The sequence below is a fragment of the Arachis ipaensis genome, chromosome B07, assembly GCF_000816755.2.
Source record: "Arachis ipaensis cultivar K30076 chromosome B07, Araip1.1, whole genome shotgun sequence".
Taxonomy (NCBI): Eukaryota; Viridiplantae; Streptophyta; class Magnoliopsida; order Fabales; family Fabaceae; genus Arachis; species Arachis ipaensis.
In genome coordinates, this window is record NC_029791.2 from 26,501,028 (window position 1) to 26,518,341 (window position 17,314).

At 37.1% G+C, this 17,314-nt stretch overlaps 1 long non-coding RNA gene across 1 annotated transcript in view; it reads left to right on the forward strand.

Moving 5' to 3' along the window:
- The window catches only part of LOC110264530, a 23,268-nt gene continuing 13,189 nt past the window's right edge, over nucleotides 7,236-17,314 (forward strand). The window contains exon 1 of the long non-coding RNA XR_002350711.1: nucleotides 7,236-7,332. This is a non-coding gene — a long non-coding RNA (uncharacterized LOC110264530). The remainder of the gene's footprint in view (nucleotides 7,333-17,314) is intronic.

Consider the following 17,314-nt stretch of genomic DNA (forward strand, 5'->3'; position numbering starts at 1 on the left):
TTTTGTGATTTTCGAAACTTATATGGAAAAGAAAATAAAGAGAATCAAAACTTTTAATAAGAATTCCAGGAATCATGCAATGTTAGTCTAAAGCTTCAGTCTAAAAAGATTAGACATGTTTGGCCAAGCTTCAGCAAGACATTACATTCAACAGCTAAATTGATGAGAATCAATCAGCTTTTGTGATGATAAGAACATCACCTTGAAACTCTAGAATTCATTCTTAAAAATTCTGAAAAGTACCTAATCTAAGCAACAAGATGAACCGTCAGTTGTCCAAACTCGAACAATCCCCGGCAACGGCGCTAAAAACTTGGTGCACAAAATTGTGATCATCAACAATGGCGCCAAATACATGGAGCTCTCAAACGTGAATCACACTTTGTCACAATTCTACACAACTAATCAGCAAGTGCACTGGGTCGTCCAAGTAATACCTTACGTGAGTAAGGGTCGATCCCACGGAGATTGTCGGCTTGAAGCAAGCTATGGTCATCTTGTAAATCTCAGTCAGGCGGATTCAAATGGTTATGGAGTTTAAGGTGATGAAAATAAACATAAAATAAAGATAGAGATACTTATGTAATTCATTGGTGGATTTCAGATAAGCGTATGGAGATGCTTTGTTCCCCTTGAACTTCTGCTTTTCTATTGCCTTCTTCCAATCATTCATACTCCTTTCCATGGCAAGCTTTATGTTGGGCATCACCGTTGTCAATGGCTACATCCCGTCCTCTCAGTGAAAATGGTCCTTTTGCTCTGTCACAACATCGGCTAATCAGCTGTCGGTTCTCGATCATGTCGGAATAGGATCTATTGATCCTTTTGCGTCTGTCACACGCCCCACAATCGCGAGTTTGAAGCTCGTCACAGTCATCCCTTCCTAGATCCTACTCAGAATACCACAGACAAGGTTTGGACTTTCCGGATCTCAGGAATGGCTGCCAATAATTCTAGCATATACCACGAAGGTTCCAATCTTAGATTAGAAACCCAAGAGATATGCATTCAAGCCATTGCTAGTAGAACAGAGGTGGTTGTCAGGCACATGTTCATAGGTGAGAATGATGATGAGTGTCACGGATCATCACATTCATCAAGTTGAAGAACGAATGAATATCTTGGAGAAGAAATAGACTTGAGTTGAATAGAAAAACAATAGTACTTGTATTAATTCATGAAGAACAGCAGAGCTCCACACCTTAATCTATGGTGTGTAGAAACTCCACCGTTGAAAATACATAAGAACAAGGTTCAGGCATGGCCATGAGGCCAGCCCCCCAAAACGTGTCTAAGATAGCATAAGACTTATCAAAGATATAAAATACAATAGTATAGGGTCCTATTTATAGAGAACTAGTAGCCTAGGGTTTACAGAAATCAGTAATTAATGCAGAAATCTTCTTCCGGGCCCACTTGGTGTGTGCTTGGGCTGAGCATTGAAGCTTCCATGTGTAGAGACTTTTCTTGGAGTTAAACGCCAGCTTTTGTGCCAGTTTGGGCGTTTAACTCCAGCTTTTGTGCCAGTTTCGGAGTTAAACGCTGGAATTCTTGAGCTGACTTGGAACGCCTATTTGGGCCATCAAACCTCGAGCAAAGTATGGACTATTATATATTGCTGGAAAGCCCAGGATGTCTACTTTCCAACGCAATTGAGAGCGCGCTAATTGAGCTTCTGTAGCTCCAGAAAATCTACTTTGAGTGCAGGGAGGTTAGAATCCAACAGCATCTGCAGTCCTTTTTCAGCCTCTGAATCAGATTTTTGCTCAGGTCCCTCAATTTCAGCCAGAAAATACCTGAAATCACAGAAAAATACACAAACTCCTAGTAAAGTCTAGAAGAGTGATTTTTATTTAAAAACTAATAAAAATATAATAAAAACTAATTAAAATATACTAAAAACATACTAAAAATAATGCCAAAAAGCGTATAAATTATCCGCTCATCATATTCCCTGTTCACTCCTCACTCAAAATTGAACCGTCCAACTAGAATAATTAATCAACTACTGCTTGCTTAATCTTTTAATCCTCGTGGGATCGACCTCACTCTTGTGAGTTTTATTACTTGATACGACTCAGTGCACTTGCCAGTAGTTATTGCAGAATAATTTTTCCGTATCAAATAACAGTTGTGTTAGAAACATAATTTAGGTAGGTCCTAGTTTGGATTTTTTATTTAAATAAATTAAAAAAATATTTTATTTACTGAAATAAATAATTTTAAAAATTATTATGAAAATACGTAGGATTACTTATCTCGTTTACAGTAGTTTACATGTATCTCGTTTATACTGTAAACAAGATACGTGTTAAATTATAACATTTACAATGTACACAAGATACAGTAAGACAAACTTCCAAAAAATATAAAAGGATGTGTAACCCTTGACATTCTCCACATACATTTCATATCTTCTCCTCTATTTTTCTTTCTAAAAATAGGCAAAAATGTCCAATAGTAGTGGATATGTGGTTGTTTGTGTGTATCCTAATTGTCGTATGAGAAACAGTGACAATGGGTGATATTTGAATATGATAATCCGCTACTGTTGTGCACTCAACTCGTAAATTTGTTGTCCGAGTTGAAGAGTCTGGTATTGAACAACCTTGGTAGTTTAGGGATAAAAGATATCGAAAGGGTGGGGTATAGGTTACTAGCACTGTTGGGTAATGGAGATTTTCGATTTCGCCTGTTTCAACTCTAGAGCGACGAGCATGTGCGACTCATGTTTGAAATCCATGGGAGAATCATGGCGGAACAAGTGATGGAGCTTTCCGCCGAGGTTGGTGATGTTGGTGGCAACGGATCCACCCACTCGACCTTTGTGCAAGATGAACCTCCTCTCGCACTACCACCGATTCATATTGTTAGTCCAGTGGAAGACATGGACGTCGGTGATGAAGACTCCGACGAAGAGTACGTTGTGGATAGCAACGATAGTGATTCTTCTGAAGATAATGATGAACAAAATTTTAAACTGGAGATGCCAGCTAAGGTAGTGGTGTGCTATGTGTTGCCTCCCCCGTACCCGATTCTGGCGCTATTTGGTGTACCAAGTCATTATCATGCATTGGATCTAGATGTGATGAATGAGAAATCTCCTTTTTTTGAACACCGGAAAGACGATTACAACCTAGACGGTGGGGTTGTTTCGTGTCGGCCACATATTCAAAAGCAGAGATGTAGTAATGCAGGGTGTGAAGAACTACAGCATCCACAGAAGTGCTGAGTACCAAGTGGTCGAATCGGACCGATTGAAGTACCATGTGCATTGCCGCCAAGCTGCAACTGGATGTCCCTAGAGTCTCCATGTAGCCCTCTGACAGAACCTCAGATACTGGTAAGGACAAGTTTAATTGTGGCACATTTACTCATTTATGATTGCTATATCTAGGGTATTTTCCAACCATAAATATTTTATTTTGTTAGGGAGGTCCGAAGGGTTGGTGGAGCGCATACGTGTTTAGCACTCACCGTGTCCCAAGACCATTGACAGTCGGACAACAGTCTCATCTGCAAGGTCATCCTACCGTTGATACAATCCAAAAGGATCCTGTGGCACCTGTAGAGGCGATGGTGGAGGTGGGTAATAGTAACCTCCCGAGTATGGTACGGGGGCATACTGATGAATCTGAGGCTGAGGCTGAGGGAGTGGAGCATACATGGTGTTTATTGTGGCAGGGATGCAGTGAGCAAGAGACCATAGTCCACTGATGGCAGAGTCGTATACTGGCACCCGGTCACACCCCTGATCCATATGACGAGCCACTGTCTGGTGATATGTGTGAAATCCAGGCTGAGCTATACGCCGGAGCTGAGGAGGGATGAACCTATCCGATGCTTTGCTCCCTGCCAGTATGGAATTGATCTGCGAGGTGTTGCATCGTGGCCAGGTCAGCGGTATGAAGTTGGAATGCATCCTCGAACCCTATCTCTTCAACCATCTGCTCCTTGTGATAGCTGCTGGATGCCCCGACATCATGCCAGCTAGGTGGTGAAGTGTCCCACACGGCTCGATGCTACTGTGCACCTGACCTAGATGGATGATGTGGTAGGGGAGGTGGATGAGGAGGTGGTGGTGGGGCTGAATCATTGCCACTAGCTAGGATGTCACTGTGCTCCTCATGTTGATCAAACTCAGCTTTTTCCTCGGACTCCACATCCAACCACTCCCGCCAAGGCTTGACCCTATGTCTCCTAGCCCCTGTGGCTATTCCCCACTCTCTGGCAGGCCACAGAGTGTCCTCCCGAACCTCCCTTGCATGCTGACGCCGATCGAGGACATTCCTGGGAAGGTGAAGAACGTCCCTTGGCTGGTTGGCAGTAGGCTGGACGTTAGCAGGTAAATCAAACAACCTCAGATCATTAAGTACATCCTGGCCTGGTAAGGTTCCTAACCAGACAAGCGGCTCGGTACCAATCCCAATATTCCTGGGTCGGCCTGTAGTTGAAGCAAGGATGAATAGAGATCCTGCGACTCTCTTCAAATCATGTCTTCCAGTCGTCATACCAGTCAACAAGTCTGTTAGGCCACCAAAATCCTCACCTCATCCTGTGGATGTCAGGAATGTATCAACGTTGACCGGGGACCCCAGCACTGGCTACTCTCTGTTGAACTAGCGCTTCACCCGGTTAACTTGGTGAAACTTGACGATGTTGAAGTAGACGAGGGAGACAACAGACATCTGTGCCCCACTCTGCCTCATCGATAAACCAGGGTGGGCACATAGCCTGCAGGGCAGGGTCACGTCTACACAAACTGAAACAATAGTTTGAAATAATGATCAATGAAACAAACTAAATTAAAGGATAAATAAATATTTGATATCTCTTAAAAAAAATTACTATAATGATGTGAATCAATATATATAAATATAAATAAATATGTAGTAATTAATTTAATTATTGAAAGACTAATTTTTTTATTAAACTTCAATGCATTTGCTATATTTAATTTATTTAGTTAGCTATAAGCAATTTCAACTCGAAGAATAAAAGGAATCAAAAGGAACTACTAGGAAGTAAAATTTTAGTTCTAACCTCATCCATCCATAACTGATTTAGCGATAGACGCCATTGGAGGACTCTCGTCTCGTGCTGGTCCCTGCTCTGCTGCATCAACCTTATCAATCTGTTAACTGTTATAAGAATAACACGAATTTAGTTTATAGAATATCATAATGAGTTACAAATTCCATACAGAAGCAAGATATAAATAATGATTACCTTGCTGCCATAGGATACAGGAAAACTTGTTGCTCAGATGGATACCACTATGGAAATCTCTGGTATACCCAAGACATGAACAGTGGCTTATAGCCAACTATGTTTGTCATGCCTCGGTGTGCTGCAAAGTACAGTGAATGATATGTCCATGCAAGCACCGCCGAGCCCCAAGACAGCCCATGCCACTTTTCAAAGTCTTGAAGCAGTGGTAGCCACAGAAGATGAACCAGGTTGTTTGACTTAACCGTCATCAGGCAACCCCCGATCAGTAATAATATGTAACACCTCGCATACTGTCGGAGTGTCTTCGGATCATCCATTTGTGGCATATGGCGGACACAATTCCGCACCTATGTAAGCTTCAACAAGAACGACTCCTTCCTCTGCGCCCCTACTGTGCAACCACCGGAGGCCTGGCACCGAGCAGTCGCTCCACCAACTCCCATGTCTCCGTGCCGTACCATCTGTAGAAATCACGGAAGCACCCCCACTATTATTAATGTAAAACACATGAAATTAGTAAATAATTAGATAATAAATTAATTATTAATCCAAGAAATTAGAAAATAAAATTTTATAGTTTAATGTGGTAGAATTAATTAAAATATGAATTTTGACACCAATTTTAAAGAATTTGGCCCAAAATTAGGCCGAACGGCTGAATCAGGTGAACCGAACCCTATTGGGCCCAAGGCCTAGCCCAATATACTTAAAACATGAGCTTTAGCTCACTTCTCCATGCACACACTTAAACACGCTGAAACACATTTGGAGGAGGAAGGAGATTCTCAAAACCTAGCTTGATCTTCAAACCAATATAACTTTTGATCCGGAGCTCCGATTAACGAGCCGTCAGTGGCCACACATTCGTCTTGGAATTCTCTACAAATCCCATCCAATAATTTGGTAAGAAATCCACTTTCCAGTTCCAATTTCCTCTTTCCCTAATTTCGAAATTCAATGTGAAAGTATGTTGAATTTTGTATGATTTCGGTGTTTAGGTTCGAGTTTTGTTGGGTTTGACTCACTTGAGCTATGGGCAAGATAAGAACTATAAACCTCATATGGATTCTTGAGATTTTGAGTTTAGAAATTATTTATAGTGATATATGTGGTTTAAAGTGATTGTTGTTGGTGAAAAATCAAATTGGAGGTCAAACTTGTGAAATTGAAGCTTTGGATCAACTTTTGGAAGCTAGGTTTCTTTGGTAAGGGGCGATTGTTGATAGCTTATGTTGCAGGGAATGCTTGAGGTGTTCCGAGTTTATCGGAAAATCGGCCAAGATATGGTTTTGGTTTCTCGTATTTAATATATAATGTTTTGTGAAAACCTGGGCTAAACGACCATAGGATAGGAATTGAATTGTGTTGTTGTTGATTGGTTGTAGTGAATGGTATGAATTATGTTGCCATTGATTTTGAGGGTGAAATTGATGTCTTTGTTGATGAATCATGAATGTTGCATGTGATGTTATTGAATTATAATTGTTGGTGATTGATGAGATTGAGTTATTCAATTGAGAATTAGTTAAAAGTGGTGGATTGATGAGTTGTGGATGGAATAAGAAAGTTGAGAATGCTTGGTACTGAATTGGTAGATTTTGGCTTGGTTTAAAAAGGTTTAGAAATTGGTTTATTTTGAAAATGGAGGTTTTGAGGTTTTGTGTAAAGCTGGTTTTTGGGCCGAACTTCGGCGAGCCATAACTTGGCTTCAGGACCCTTAAATTATTTGAAACTTCTTTCATATAAAAATTGGGTTTGTGAAGTTTACGCCGTGCGAAAAATGGATGAAAAATCATTTAAAACGAAAACGTTATGTACATCGGAAGTTTGGAATTGAAATTTGAAATTCTACAGCTTTTTCAAACGTGGCAAAATTTTTGGAAGAACGTATTTCAAAATTTCAAAATTTAATGGGTATTATATTGAATTTTTGTGTAATTTTTGTGTTTAGAGTCGAATTAGCCTGCGGGTATTGTCGGGTTTAGCTTGTTTGAGCCGTGGGTCAGGTAAGAACCCTCTAACCCCTTATGAAATGTTGAATTAGTGAACTCTATATTGATTATAGTGATAATTGTGATGTTACATTGAAATTGGTTATCAGTTGGAGTTAATTTGAGAAATTGGAAGCTAGAGGATTAACTTTGGAGGCTGGGTATCATTGGTGAGGGGCTGGAGTTGTAGAGATTGTGGTGCCGGAACGCTTGAGGTGTTCCGGGTTTATCGGAAATCGGCTAAGGTATGGTTTCGGTTTCTCGTATCTAAAATTTAATGTATTGTGAAAACTTAGGCTAGAGACCCTAAGATAGGAAATGAATCGTTGATATTGTTGTTGGTTGGGATTGAGTATTATGAATGTGATTATTGAGTTGGAGGTTGTGATTGAGATTCCTATGAATAATTTGTGTGTAGCTTTATGTGTTATATTGGTTGATATGCATATTGATTAGTGAATTTGGAGTTGTTGTTGGTACTATATTGATGAAGAAAGAGATGAGTTAATGATGAATTATTACTAAAATATGATTGGGGATTAAATGATTATGATTAATTGAGGAAATGTGAAAATGTTGCGAGTATGCTTGTGTTTTCTCTCTGGTTGTAAGGGTGACAGGGCACCGATACCCTTTAATGGTGGCAGGCACAGATACCCTCTAATGGTGATAGGGCACGGATCCCCTCTAATGGTATTAAGGTGCAACAGAGAGACTTTGCCCGGGTTAGCTACCGAACACGTCGGGTTCTGGCAAAAAAACTGACACGTGAGCTCACGGCCAGTAGGATAGACATACATCATATGCATATGTCTGCTTTGTTTGATTGTGCAGTACTTGAGCTTGCCTATGTGATTATTATGCTTACCTACTATAAATGCTACTTGTTGTATCTGTATTCTACTTGCATTTGCTTTGTCTGCTTTGTTTGTCTGTGTAGTTCTACTGGTGTTTGGGAGGATTGTGGAGGAAAGGGGAATAGTCGACTGTTTAAATTAAAGTTGGGTTAAGTTTAGAAGCTTAGAGGACCACCCCGTTATGGTTTTCTGTTTTAAATCTTTAAGTTTTATAACCTGTTGTCGGAAGTTCTAGGATCGCCTTCGACTTTTTCGGGACATTATATGTTAGAGATGTGGGCACTGTTACCATGCTGAGAACCTCTGGTTCTCACCCCATACGTATTCTATGGTTTTCAGATGCAGGACATGAGGCTCCTCGCTAAGGCATGCTGGAAGCTTCTCATAGCGAAGACTTTATCAATTCGGGACTTTACTTTTGGCTATTAGTTATATGTAGATACTTATTATCTCCTCTACTTATGTACGTGATGTATTACCCCTCTTAGAGGTTATTTTAGAGAAGCAGGTTCTGTAAGCTATATTTTGGGGTCTTTTGCGTTTCCATGTATATATGTATATATACCTATGTGCTCTGGCCGGGTTATCTTCGCGAGCCAAGTCGGAATTTTTTATATCTGTATCTTGGAACTCTCCTGTATATTGGTGCATGAAATTTAGAACTCGCACAACTAAACCGGTAAGTACACCGGGTCGTCCAAATAATACCTCAGGTGAGTGAGGGTCGATCCCACGCGGATTGTCAGATTGAGCAAGCAATGGTTATCTTGTAGATCTCAGTAAGGTGAACAGAAAAGACTGATTGTTGTAGAAATGCATAAACAGAAATAGTAAGGAAAGAATTACTTTATTGATGTGGAAACGATAATGAGAAACTAGTCAAGGCATTGGAGATGCTTGTTCTTCTAGATTGATGCTTCTTACTGACTACTTTAACAATGAGTGATTCATTCAATGGCAAGGCTGTAAGTGATCAAAGCCGGGACTAGTGGTCATTGATCTCCTCTGATTCATACCAACTCCTGTTGTCAGTGGTTGTTTAATATGAATGAGGGTGAAGCTCACGCAATTCAGACTCTGATGATCCTACTCAAAATGCCACAGACAAGGTCGGATCTTTCGGATCGGAGAATGAAGCTCAGGATTCTAGCCTTAACGCAACAGAGACCTCAGCTACCCATGACTAACGAAGTTTTATCTCACATACCCCAATTATCCCAGATAACTCTTTTGGAATCTGTGATGCATTCTCAAGCTATAATTCACACTGTCCCGCTAAGGCTTCGCATGAACCCATGTAGAAAGAGGGGTCAATGTCACGTTTAACCCCCAATTCATAAAGATGAAGAACGAAAATGCATTATAGAATTGAAATCAAACATGTATTAAAGTAGAAAAGTAATAACATTAATTCATAGGAATGAGCAGAGCTCCTATCCTTGACCTAGGAGGTTTAGTTGCTCATACTTTACAGAAAACAATGGTAAATGTTCGAAAGGTTCAAAAGTTTTGAACAAGGGTGATCCTTGTTCTATAAATACTAGCTTAATAACCAAAAATTACAAAGATGAAATGAAACTAGGCTAATGGTGCAAAAATCCACTTCCGGGCCCACTTTTGTGAGTGTTTTGGGCTGAACTTGGCATCCAGGTTGAGTGAATGGGCATTGGACGCCCATTAGGAGGTGTTTTGGTGTTCCCTTGCTCCCTTTGGGGATTTGAACGCCAGTTATGGGCATTCAACACCAGCTTTGCTCCTCTTGGGGCGTCAAACGCCAGAAAGGGGGTAGTTTGGGCGTCTAACGCCCATTTTGGGCCTTTATTTCCAAAGAAAAGTACAAACTATTATATATTGCTGGAAAGCCATGAAAGTTAGCTTTCCCATGACATTGAGAACGTGTCATTTGAATCTTTGTAGCTCAAGATATGTTCATTGGAATGCACGGAGGTCAGGAGTTGACAGCATCTGCAGTCCTTTCTTTGCCTCTGAATCATACTTTGTCAAAACTAGCCAAATTCACCCAAAAATTATCTGAAATCATAAGAAAAATATAAAAAAAAATCAAAGTAATATCCAAAAAGTGATTTTTGCACTGAAACGTACTAAAACTTGGTAAAATATACTCAAAAACACTAAGAAAATAGTACTAAAAAGCGTATAAAATATCTGCTCATCATATATTATCCTGCTTAGTTTACTCTTATCTTACATTTCTTCATACACAAGTTTTCTATTTAGGTGAGTGTTACGTGTAACACCCTAATTATCAAAATGTTACGCTTCCGGTTGCGCCACTCTGATAGCTCGGGCATTACGACGTCTCTTATAATATTTAATACTAAAATATGAGTCTGTTTAAAATCTTAGACTGTATTTTTCAAAAACTTACTTCCATACTTACATTGCAAATTGCAGTACTCATAGAGAATATATAAATATATATACTTAAATATTTTTACAAGCATTACATAATCAAATTCCTATCCCTCTTATAAGAACTTGTAAGGATAAAGGCGAGAGAAAAAGTAACTACTACAATACATCATATAAATAGAAAACAGAATAAACTCTTCGTGACTTCCTCGTCCATATCCTGAAAAAGAAACACCTGTAGGAGAGTGAGAACATCGTCCTCGAAAGGGTTCTTACTATAGGGTTGCAGAATTATTATAATAGGATACGTGAAAATAAAAACTGTTTTTAAATTACAGTGATTGTTACCCGCCTTATGTATCTTTTCAAAACCATAGATCCACATTCAAAATTCGAGATTCTTTTTAAAAGAGAAATCTATTAATTCTCCAAAAATCCAAACCTTTTTTAAAAGAGCTTTTCCTAGGCAGTATGAATGACCAAACTGTTTCAAGCATAGGTTCATTAAGTCTATGCTGAACCAGTTTAGTTTTTCATACTTTACGAAACTAAAAACACAAACCATTCACAGCCTTCGGCCCATCATATAATCAATCACAGCCATAGGCCCAAACATTTCAATCAACAGTTAATCCACCACAATCCAACCAGTTTTCAGTCACAAACACAAGTAAGAAGGTTCAAACAAAATCAAGCAGATATATCAAGTAGAGCAATTAGCAATTAGGCATAATTATTTACGTAGGCAAACTAATTACAATATGTACACCCAAACAATGTCTCGTAGATGCATATGATGAATGCCTGCCCTATGGCTGATGAGTCTCATCTATCGGTTATCAAGCCAACCCAACAAGCCCGGTTTGCTAAACCCTTGGACTGTCCCCTGACGCACATCCCCATGAGTCTATGCATAGCTTTTTCTCATATATCAAATCGCTCAATACGGGTACTATTCCCGAGAATTTATACGTGCCCGGTCACCCTTACATCGTAGGGTCAACAGAGAATTGAGTCTCAACCTGGAACACGTGGTGGCAAGCACGGTACTTTACCCAGGGAAACTCATATCTCCAATAAAAGAAGTGCAAAAGCCACACATTCATTCATCATCATTTCTGCACTTCATTAACACTTCATATCAAGTCAAAAATATCATTTCTGTCATATATCACTTTCTTCTCAAATTACTTTTCTTTAAAAACCAAAATCAAATTTAACTCTCTCTTAACTTCAATAATCCTCTTTTCTCAAATCATTTCAAGCTTATAAGCCACCTTTCTCAAAAGTAAATTTCCTTTTTCAAAACAAGCCACATTTCTTCAACATCCTTCTAAAACTCCTAAACAACTCAGAAATTATGCCAAATTAAAAATTCCTTCTGAAAGATTCAAAAATCATTCATCATAACACAGGATTTGGTAATGAAATTCCTCAGCAGAGTCTTAAGACTTTAGGGGAGAATAACCTAATTTATTTCCTCGAATTCATTTAAAATCTTTAAAACCTTAGCTTTTTTATTTGAATAACTAAAAATAGAGTTTAGGCCAAACCAATTTGTGTAATCATTTACTCCGAACATATTTTCAAAACCATTCCTTTTTACTTAAACCAAACCAATTTCAAATCCATGATTAAATCCGGAGCATTTCCAATTGCTCAGAAATCGTTTTAGTTTTTCAAAACTCAGAATTTAAAGAAAAATTTAAACTTTTCCTAAGATATTGTAAAATGAGACTTGTCAATTGAAATTCAAGTTCTTTCAAAGTCACTAAAACTCCTCCAATTGAAATCCTCAAGCCAATTTCCAAAAACATAAACCCTTTTCACATATAAAACAACCCTTAAATATAAACTTCTTCTAAATGATTTGCTCCCAAAAGAGATAGAATACTTTTCTTAAGAAACTAGGCTAAATCATAATTCTCTTTTCAATACTTCATTTCAAAACATAATTTAAAACTTTCTTAAACAATTCAAATGAAATAATAAAAGTATTAAAACTCAAAATTTTCCAAAGAACATTTCAATAAAATCTCATATTTTATAGAATTTCGGCAGCACCTCCCCTAAAACTTGGACTTTACCACCCTTTTTGGGTCCCAACCAAACCATTTCCAAATCAAACCAACCCAAAATCAAATTGTTTTCAACAATCAAACTCTTTACGAAACTTTAAAAAAATAGATTCAACAATATCTAATTATAACAATTCCAAATATAAAATTGAGTTTTTAGAAAGAAACCCCTACCTCGAATAATCGAAACTCATAAACCAAACGCATCAAGAAACCCTTTCTTTTCAGCCCGCAATCAGCGGCAGCTGCAACCTTCGCTCTAAACTGCTTACGCAGCAACCACAACAACTCTAATCACAACATAGAATAACTGAAACTCAATCTTATAGCAATTAACACTGCAAAACCTCAGCGTAAGATAACAAAATAGTGACTAAAGGGCTTTTCAAAATTGAAATGCTTACCATAACCGAGAAGAAATAACTGAGTTAAGTAGCGGCAGCTCTGGTGTTGGTGTACAACAGAAAACTCGTGGTAACCATAAAGCTAGCACAACAGCCTTATCAACACGCTCACGGTAACAATACACTTAACAAACAGGAAGATTTAGAAGCAAGGTTAAAGCTTACCAAGACAGAGAATTTAGAGAAGCGGCGGTTTCTGGCAGCCGAGGTGGTGGAGGCAAGGCGCGGCGAAACCCAGCAGCAGTGATAGCATGGCGGTTTGGCGCTGATGAAAGCACCATGGAGATGCAGCAGAGCAATGGCGGATCTAAAGATGACAACAACGCGGTGGCTGTAGCGGTGTTCGAGCTTCAGCGATGAGTACAACAATGGGCGGACCCAAGGCGGCAGCGACAGTGACGATGATGAACGAGACAACACCCCATTCGTCAATCTCTCTATCATTCCGCGGCTCTGCTCCTCCCTCCCATGGCTTTGGTTCGCACTTCCTCTCTCTTAACGGCAACACGACGGCGCGGCGGCAGTGACGCTCGCCGGCACCGTCCTCCCTCTCTTCTCCTTCCCCTCTCAATCTTTCCCCTCCCTTTCTTTCAGTTCCTTCATTCCGTCTTCCTTTTCTTTCTTTTCTTTCATTTTACCATGTGTATGTGTGTGACAGGTGAGGGCAGGGTGAGTGGTGGTGAGGGTAAGTGGCGGTGAGGGTTAGGGTAAAATTAGGGTTTTGTTTGGTTAGAGTTAGGGTTGGATTTGGGGATTTTGGATAAAATTAGAGTTTGGTAATTTTAATAAAATTAGGGTATGTTGTATTAATTTGAAATCTAATTTAATCCCTTAAAATTATTTTAAAAAATTTATTTATTATATTAAATTTTTAATCAAGTATTCTAATTTAAAATATATAATAATATAATTAATTTTTTCTTTATTAATAAAATTTAAGATATTAGATTCTAAAATCTCAATTATTTAACTTAAATCATATAAAATTCTTATTCTTTTACAACTGTTAAGTTGTATAATTTAAATATAGAAAATTATTCAATAATTATAAGATTAAGTAAAATTTCTAATTTACCTATCAAAGCTTGATTTAATTAATTGTAATAAAATAATTTTTTAAAATAAAATCTCTAATGAATAAATAAATTGAAACTAACTCACAATAAGATTTTTCTAAAATTTTGGGTCTTACATCATATCCACCTTATAAAAGTTTCGTCCTCAAAAATTGAGTTATACATAACATATTACATAGTTTTAATACTTTTCTTTTGAATACTCTAGAAAAACAAGAAGTTTTGGCATATATATAAATTTTCAAATACCGGATATACTATAAAACTTAGATATAAGGGAAGAGTGTGGTGTAGGGCAGGAGTTACAAGATAGCTTCAACACAAAGAAGTTACATGGTGTCAACATCAATGGTTTTAACATAGACCACTATCACAACTCCCTGTTGTACTTTATTGAGCGAAACATCTAAAAATTCTCAACCTCATCAATCACTTCGCAAACTCACTACCGGTCACAAGTCTAATATCAACCAAAGAAGACCGATAGGAACAATAAAAGGAAAAGTATTGTGGTAGTTTGAAACAAAGTCAAGCTGAGTTAAAGAAGTATAAAATCATAGAAGAAGATTAACTAAAGTCAGTAATGACGCTCACAAGATTTAAAAAAAAAATTATGATTAAGAATACCTTCTAATACATTTGAATATAAAGAATGAAAAATTTTAAAGAAGATCACATCATGTTTTAAAAGAAAAAGTATGCAACCCGCTTTTTGCAAAAGGATGACAGAAACATATATCCAAACTGCAATATGGCTAAAAGAAAATTAAATTGTATTTCGTCCAAACAGTTTCCAAGTAGAAGGTAGAATAGGTGAGGTTTGAAGAATTTAGGTCAATTGCGTTAAGGCCAGATTAGTTTCGCACAATTCTCGAAAGACATTTAGGTACTAAATCAAATAAAGTTGTGCAATGGGATCGCAACAAAGTTGGAGGAAAATCAAATTTTGTTGGAAAAAAAAAAGAAAGCAAAATTTTAAACTACATAAACTTTCAAAGTTCATATTCAAACTCCATTTAGAAAAGAAATTTTCGAGGTAAAATTTGCTTATAAGTCAGTAAAGGAAATAAGTGGTGCATTGCAAACAGACAGGTTTCTGCTAAATAAGGAAACTTTCTAAACTTCATGTAAAATAGTGAATGCCAACTTCAGAACAATCTTGTCAAATTTAAAGAATGGCTATGGATGCAATTAAGCGAGAAAAATTAATTTAAAGTTTTTTAAGAAGGGAATGCAAAACTTGTTTTAAAAGTTCACCTCAAAACTCTAAGAATATGGTTGAAATCGCCATCTCATAGGAACATTTAAGAATATTAAGATGTACTTAAAAAGAAATCAGGCCAGACGAGAAAGGATCCTAGATCAAGGGAGTTCAAAAAATAAGATCCACTAGGCATGAGACATCAAACAAGCTTTCAATTGACTCAAAAGAATACAAATCTCATAAGAAAAGACAACTCAATCAATAGTGAATTCTCAAGAAAAAACCTTTGACTAAAGAAAGAAAATTAAGAGAATAAACGGTGCACTAAATTGAAACAAATTCAAATTGGCTTGGATAAGTATAAGATTCACAAGAGAAGGAGAACTAAAACTAATGGTGATGTTCATAATAGTAAAAGAATAATTAAAAATAGAACCAAGTATATCATCTATAGAAATGAAAAACTCAAAAAGAAATTTGTTCGTTCTTAAAAAGAAAGATATGAGTCCAACATTTTCAAAAGAACATCGAATGCATAATTAACGTATTATGCTAAACCAAATTTAAATTAAAAATAGATTAAGTGAAGTTTATTAAACGAAAATTAACTGGAAAGAGACAAAAATATTTCTTTGAAGAATATCTAAATACATAATCAGATAAAAATATTCATAAAAACTATAATATAGTTGTTAGAAAGTCAAGTTGTATATATATATATATTAAAATAAGCATATTTTCATAAACCAGTAAAAGAACTGGCAAGATATTGGAAGTAAATAGATTTTAAATTGCACAGAATTTTCAAAGTTTTATATAGAGAAGGTTATATCAAATCAAAAACAAATTTATAAAGGGTTTAAGAATAATGTTGTAAATATAGTCAAGTAAGAGAAAAGTTAAATCACAACTTTAGAAAGAAGTCGGAATAGGAGCTTAAAGGAATACACTGCATCAACAAGACCAAAGTTGTACCAAAGAATACATGGATCAAGAAAAGAGTTTAAACAAAGAAAGGTAAACACACCAAGGACGTTAAGCAGACATATGCGACTAGAATCAAAGGAGAAAGCATATGAACAGAAGAATAGGATTGGGGAAACATGAATTTACTCCCCAAAAGAAATAGCAATTGAGGACTCCAAAGTAACATGACATCAGTAGAAACAAGGCACTTAACTGAGTAACTTCGAGAAATAGTTTCTAACATTCCCAAACCCGCGACTTGCGTTATCTATGACTCGCATATCATCTATGATAACCCATCGGTGCTTCCATAAACATAATTCACTAGTGTTAAGCCGGCCAAACATAATATCAGGAATTATGCCATGCAAGACTAATGGCATTAATGAATAGACCGTCATGTAAGTTCTAATTCTCGTTATCTGAACGAGACCTGTTACATGACATATGCTCAAAGTATGCAATTGAAGCAAAGTCGGTCTATTCCTCAGGCTCGATAGGAAGGACCGCTCTGATACCATAATGTAACTCCTTAACTATCAAAATGTCACGCTTCCAGCTATGCCACTTTGATAGCTCGGGTATTACGACGACTCTTAAATTATTTAATACTAAAATATGAGCCTGTTAAAAAAACTTAAACCGTATTTTTACAAAACTTACATCCATACATACATTACAAATTACAATACTCACAAAGAATACATATATATACATATTATTAATTTACAAGCATTTCATATCAATTTCCTATCCCTCTTACAAAACTTGTAAAATTAAAAGCGAGGGAACATAAATACTAGAACAATACAAAACATAGGATAAATAGAAAAGTAATAGGCTCTTCCAAACTTCATCGCCCTTAACCTGAAAAAGAAAAGACCTGTAGGGGAGTGATAACATCATCCTCGCCGGTTCTCACTATGGGGTTAAAGAATTACTATAATAGGATACGTGAAATAAAACTCTTTTTAAACCATAGTGTTTAATAATCGTCTTATGCATCCTTCTAAAAACCAAAGATTTACCATTAAAATCTGAAATATTTTCTGAAAGAGAAAACTGTTATTTCTTCAAAATTCAAAAGCCTTTCAAAAGGTTTTTCCTAAACAGCATGAATGACCAACCTGTTC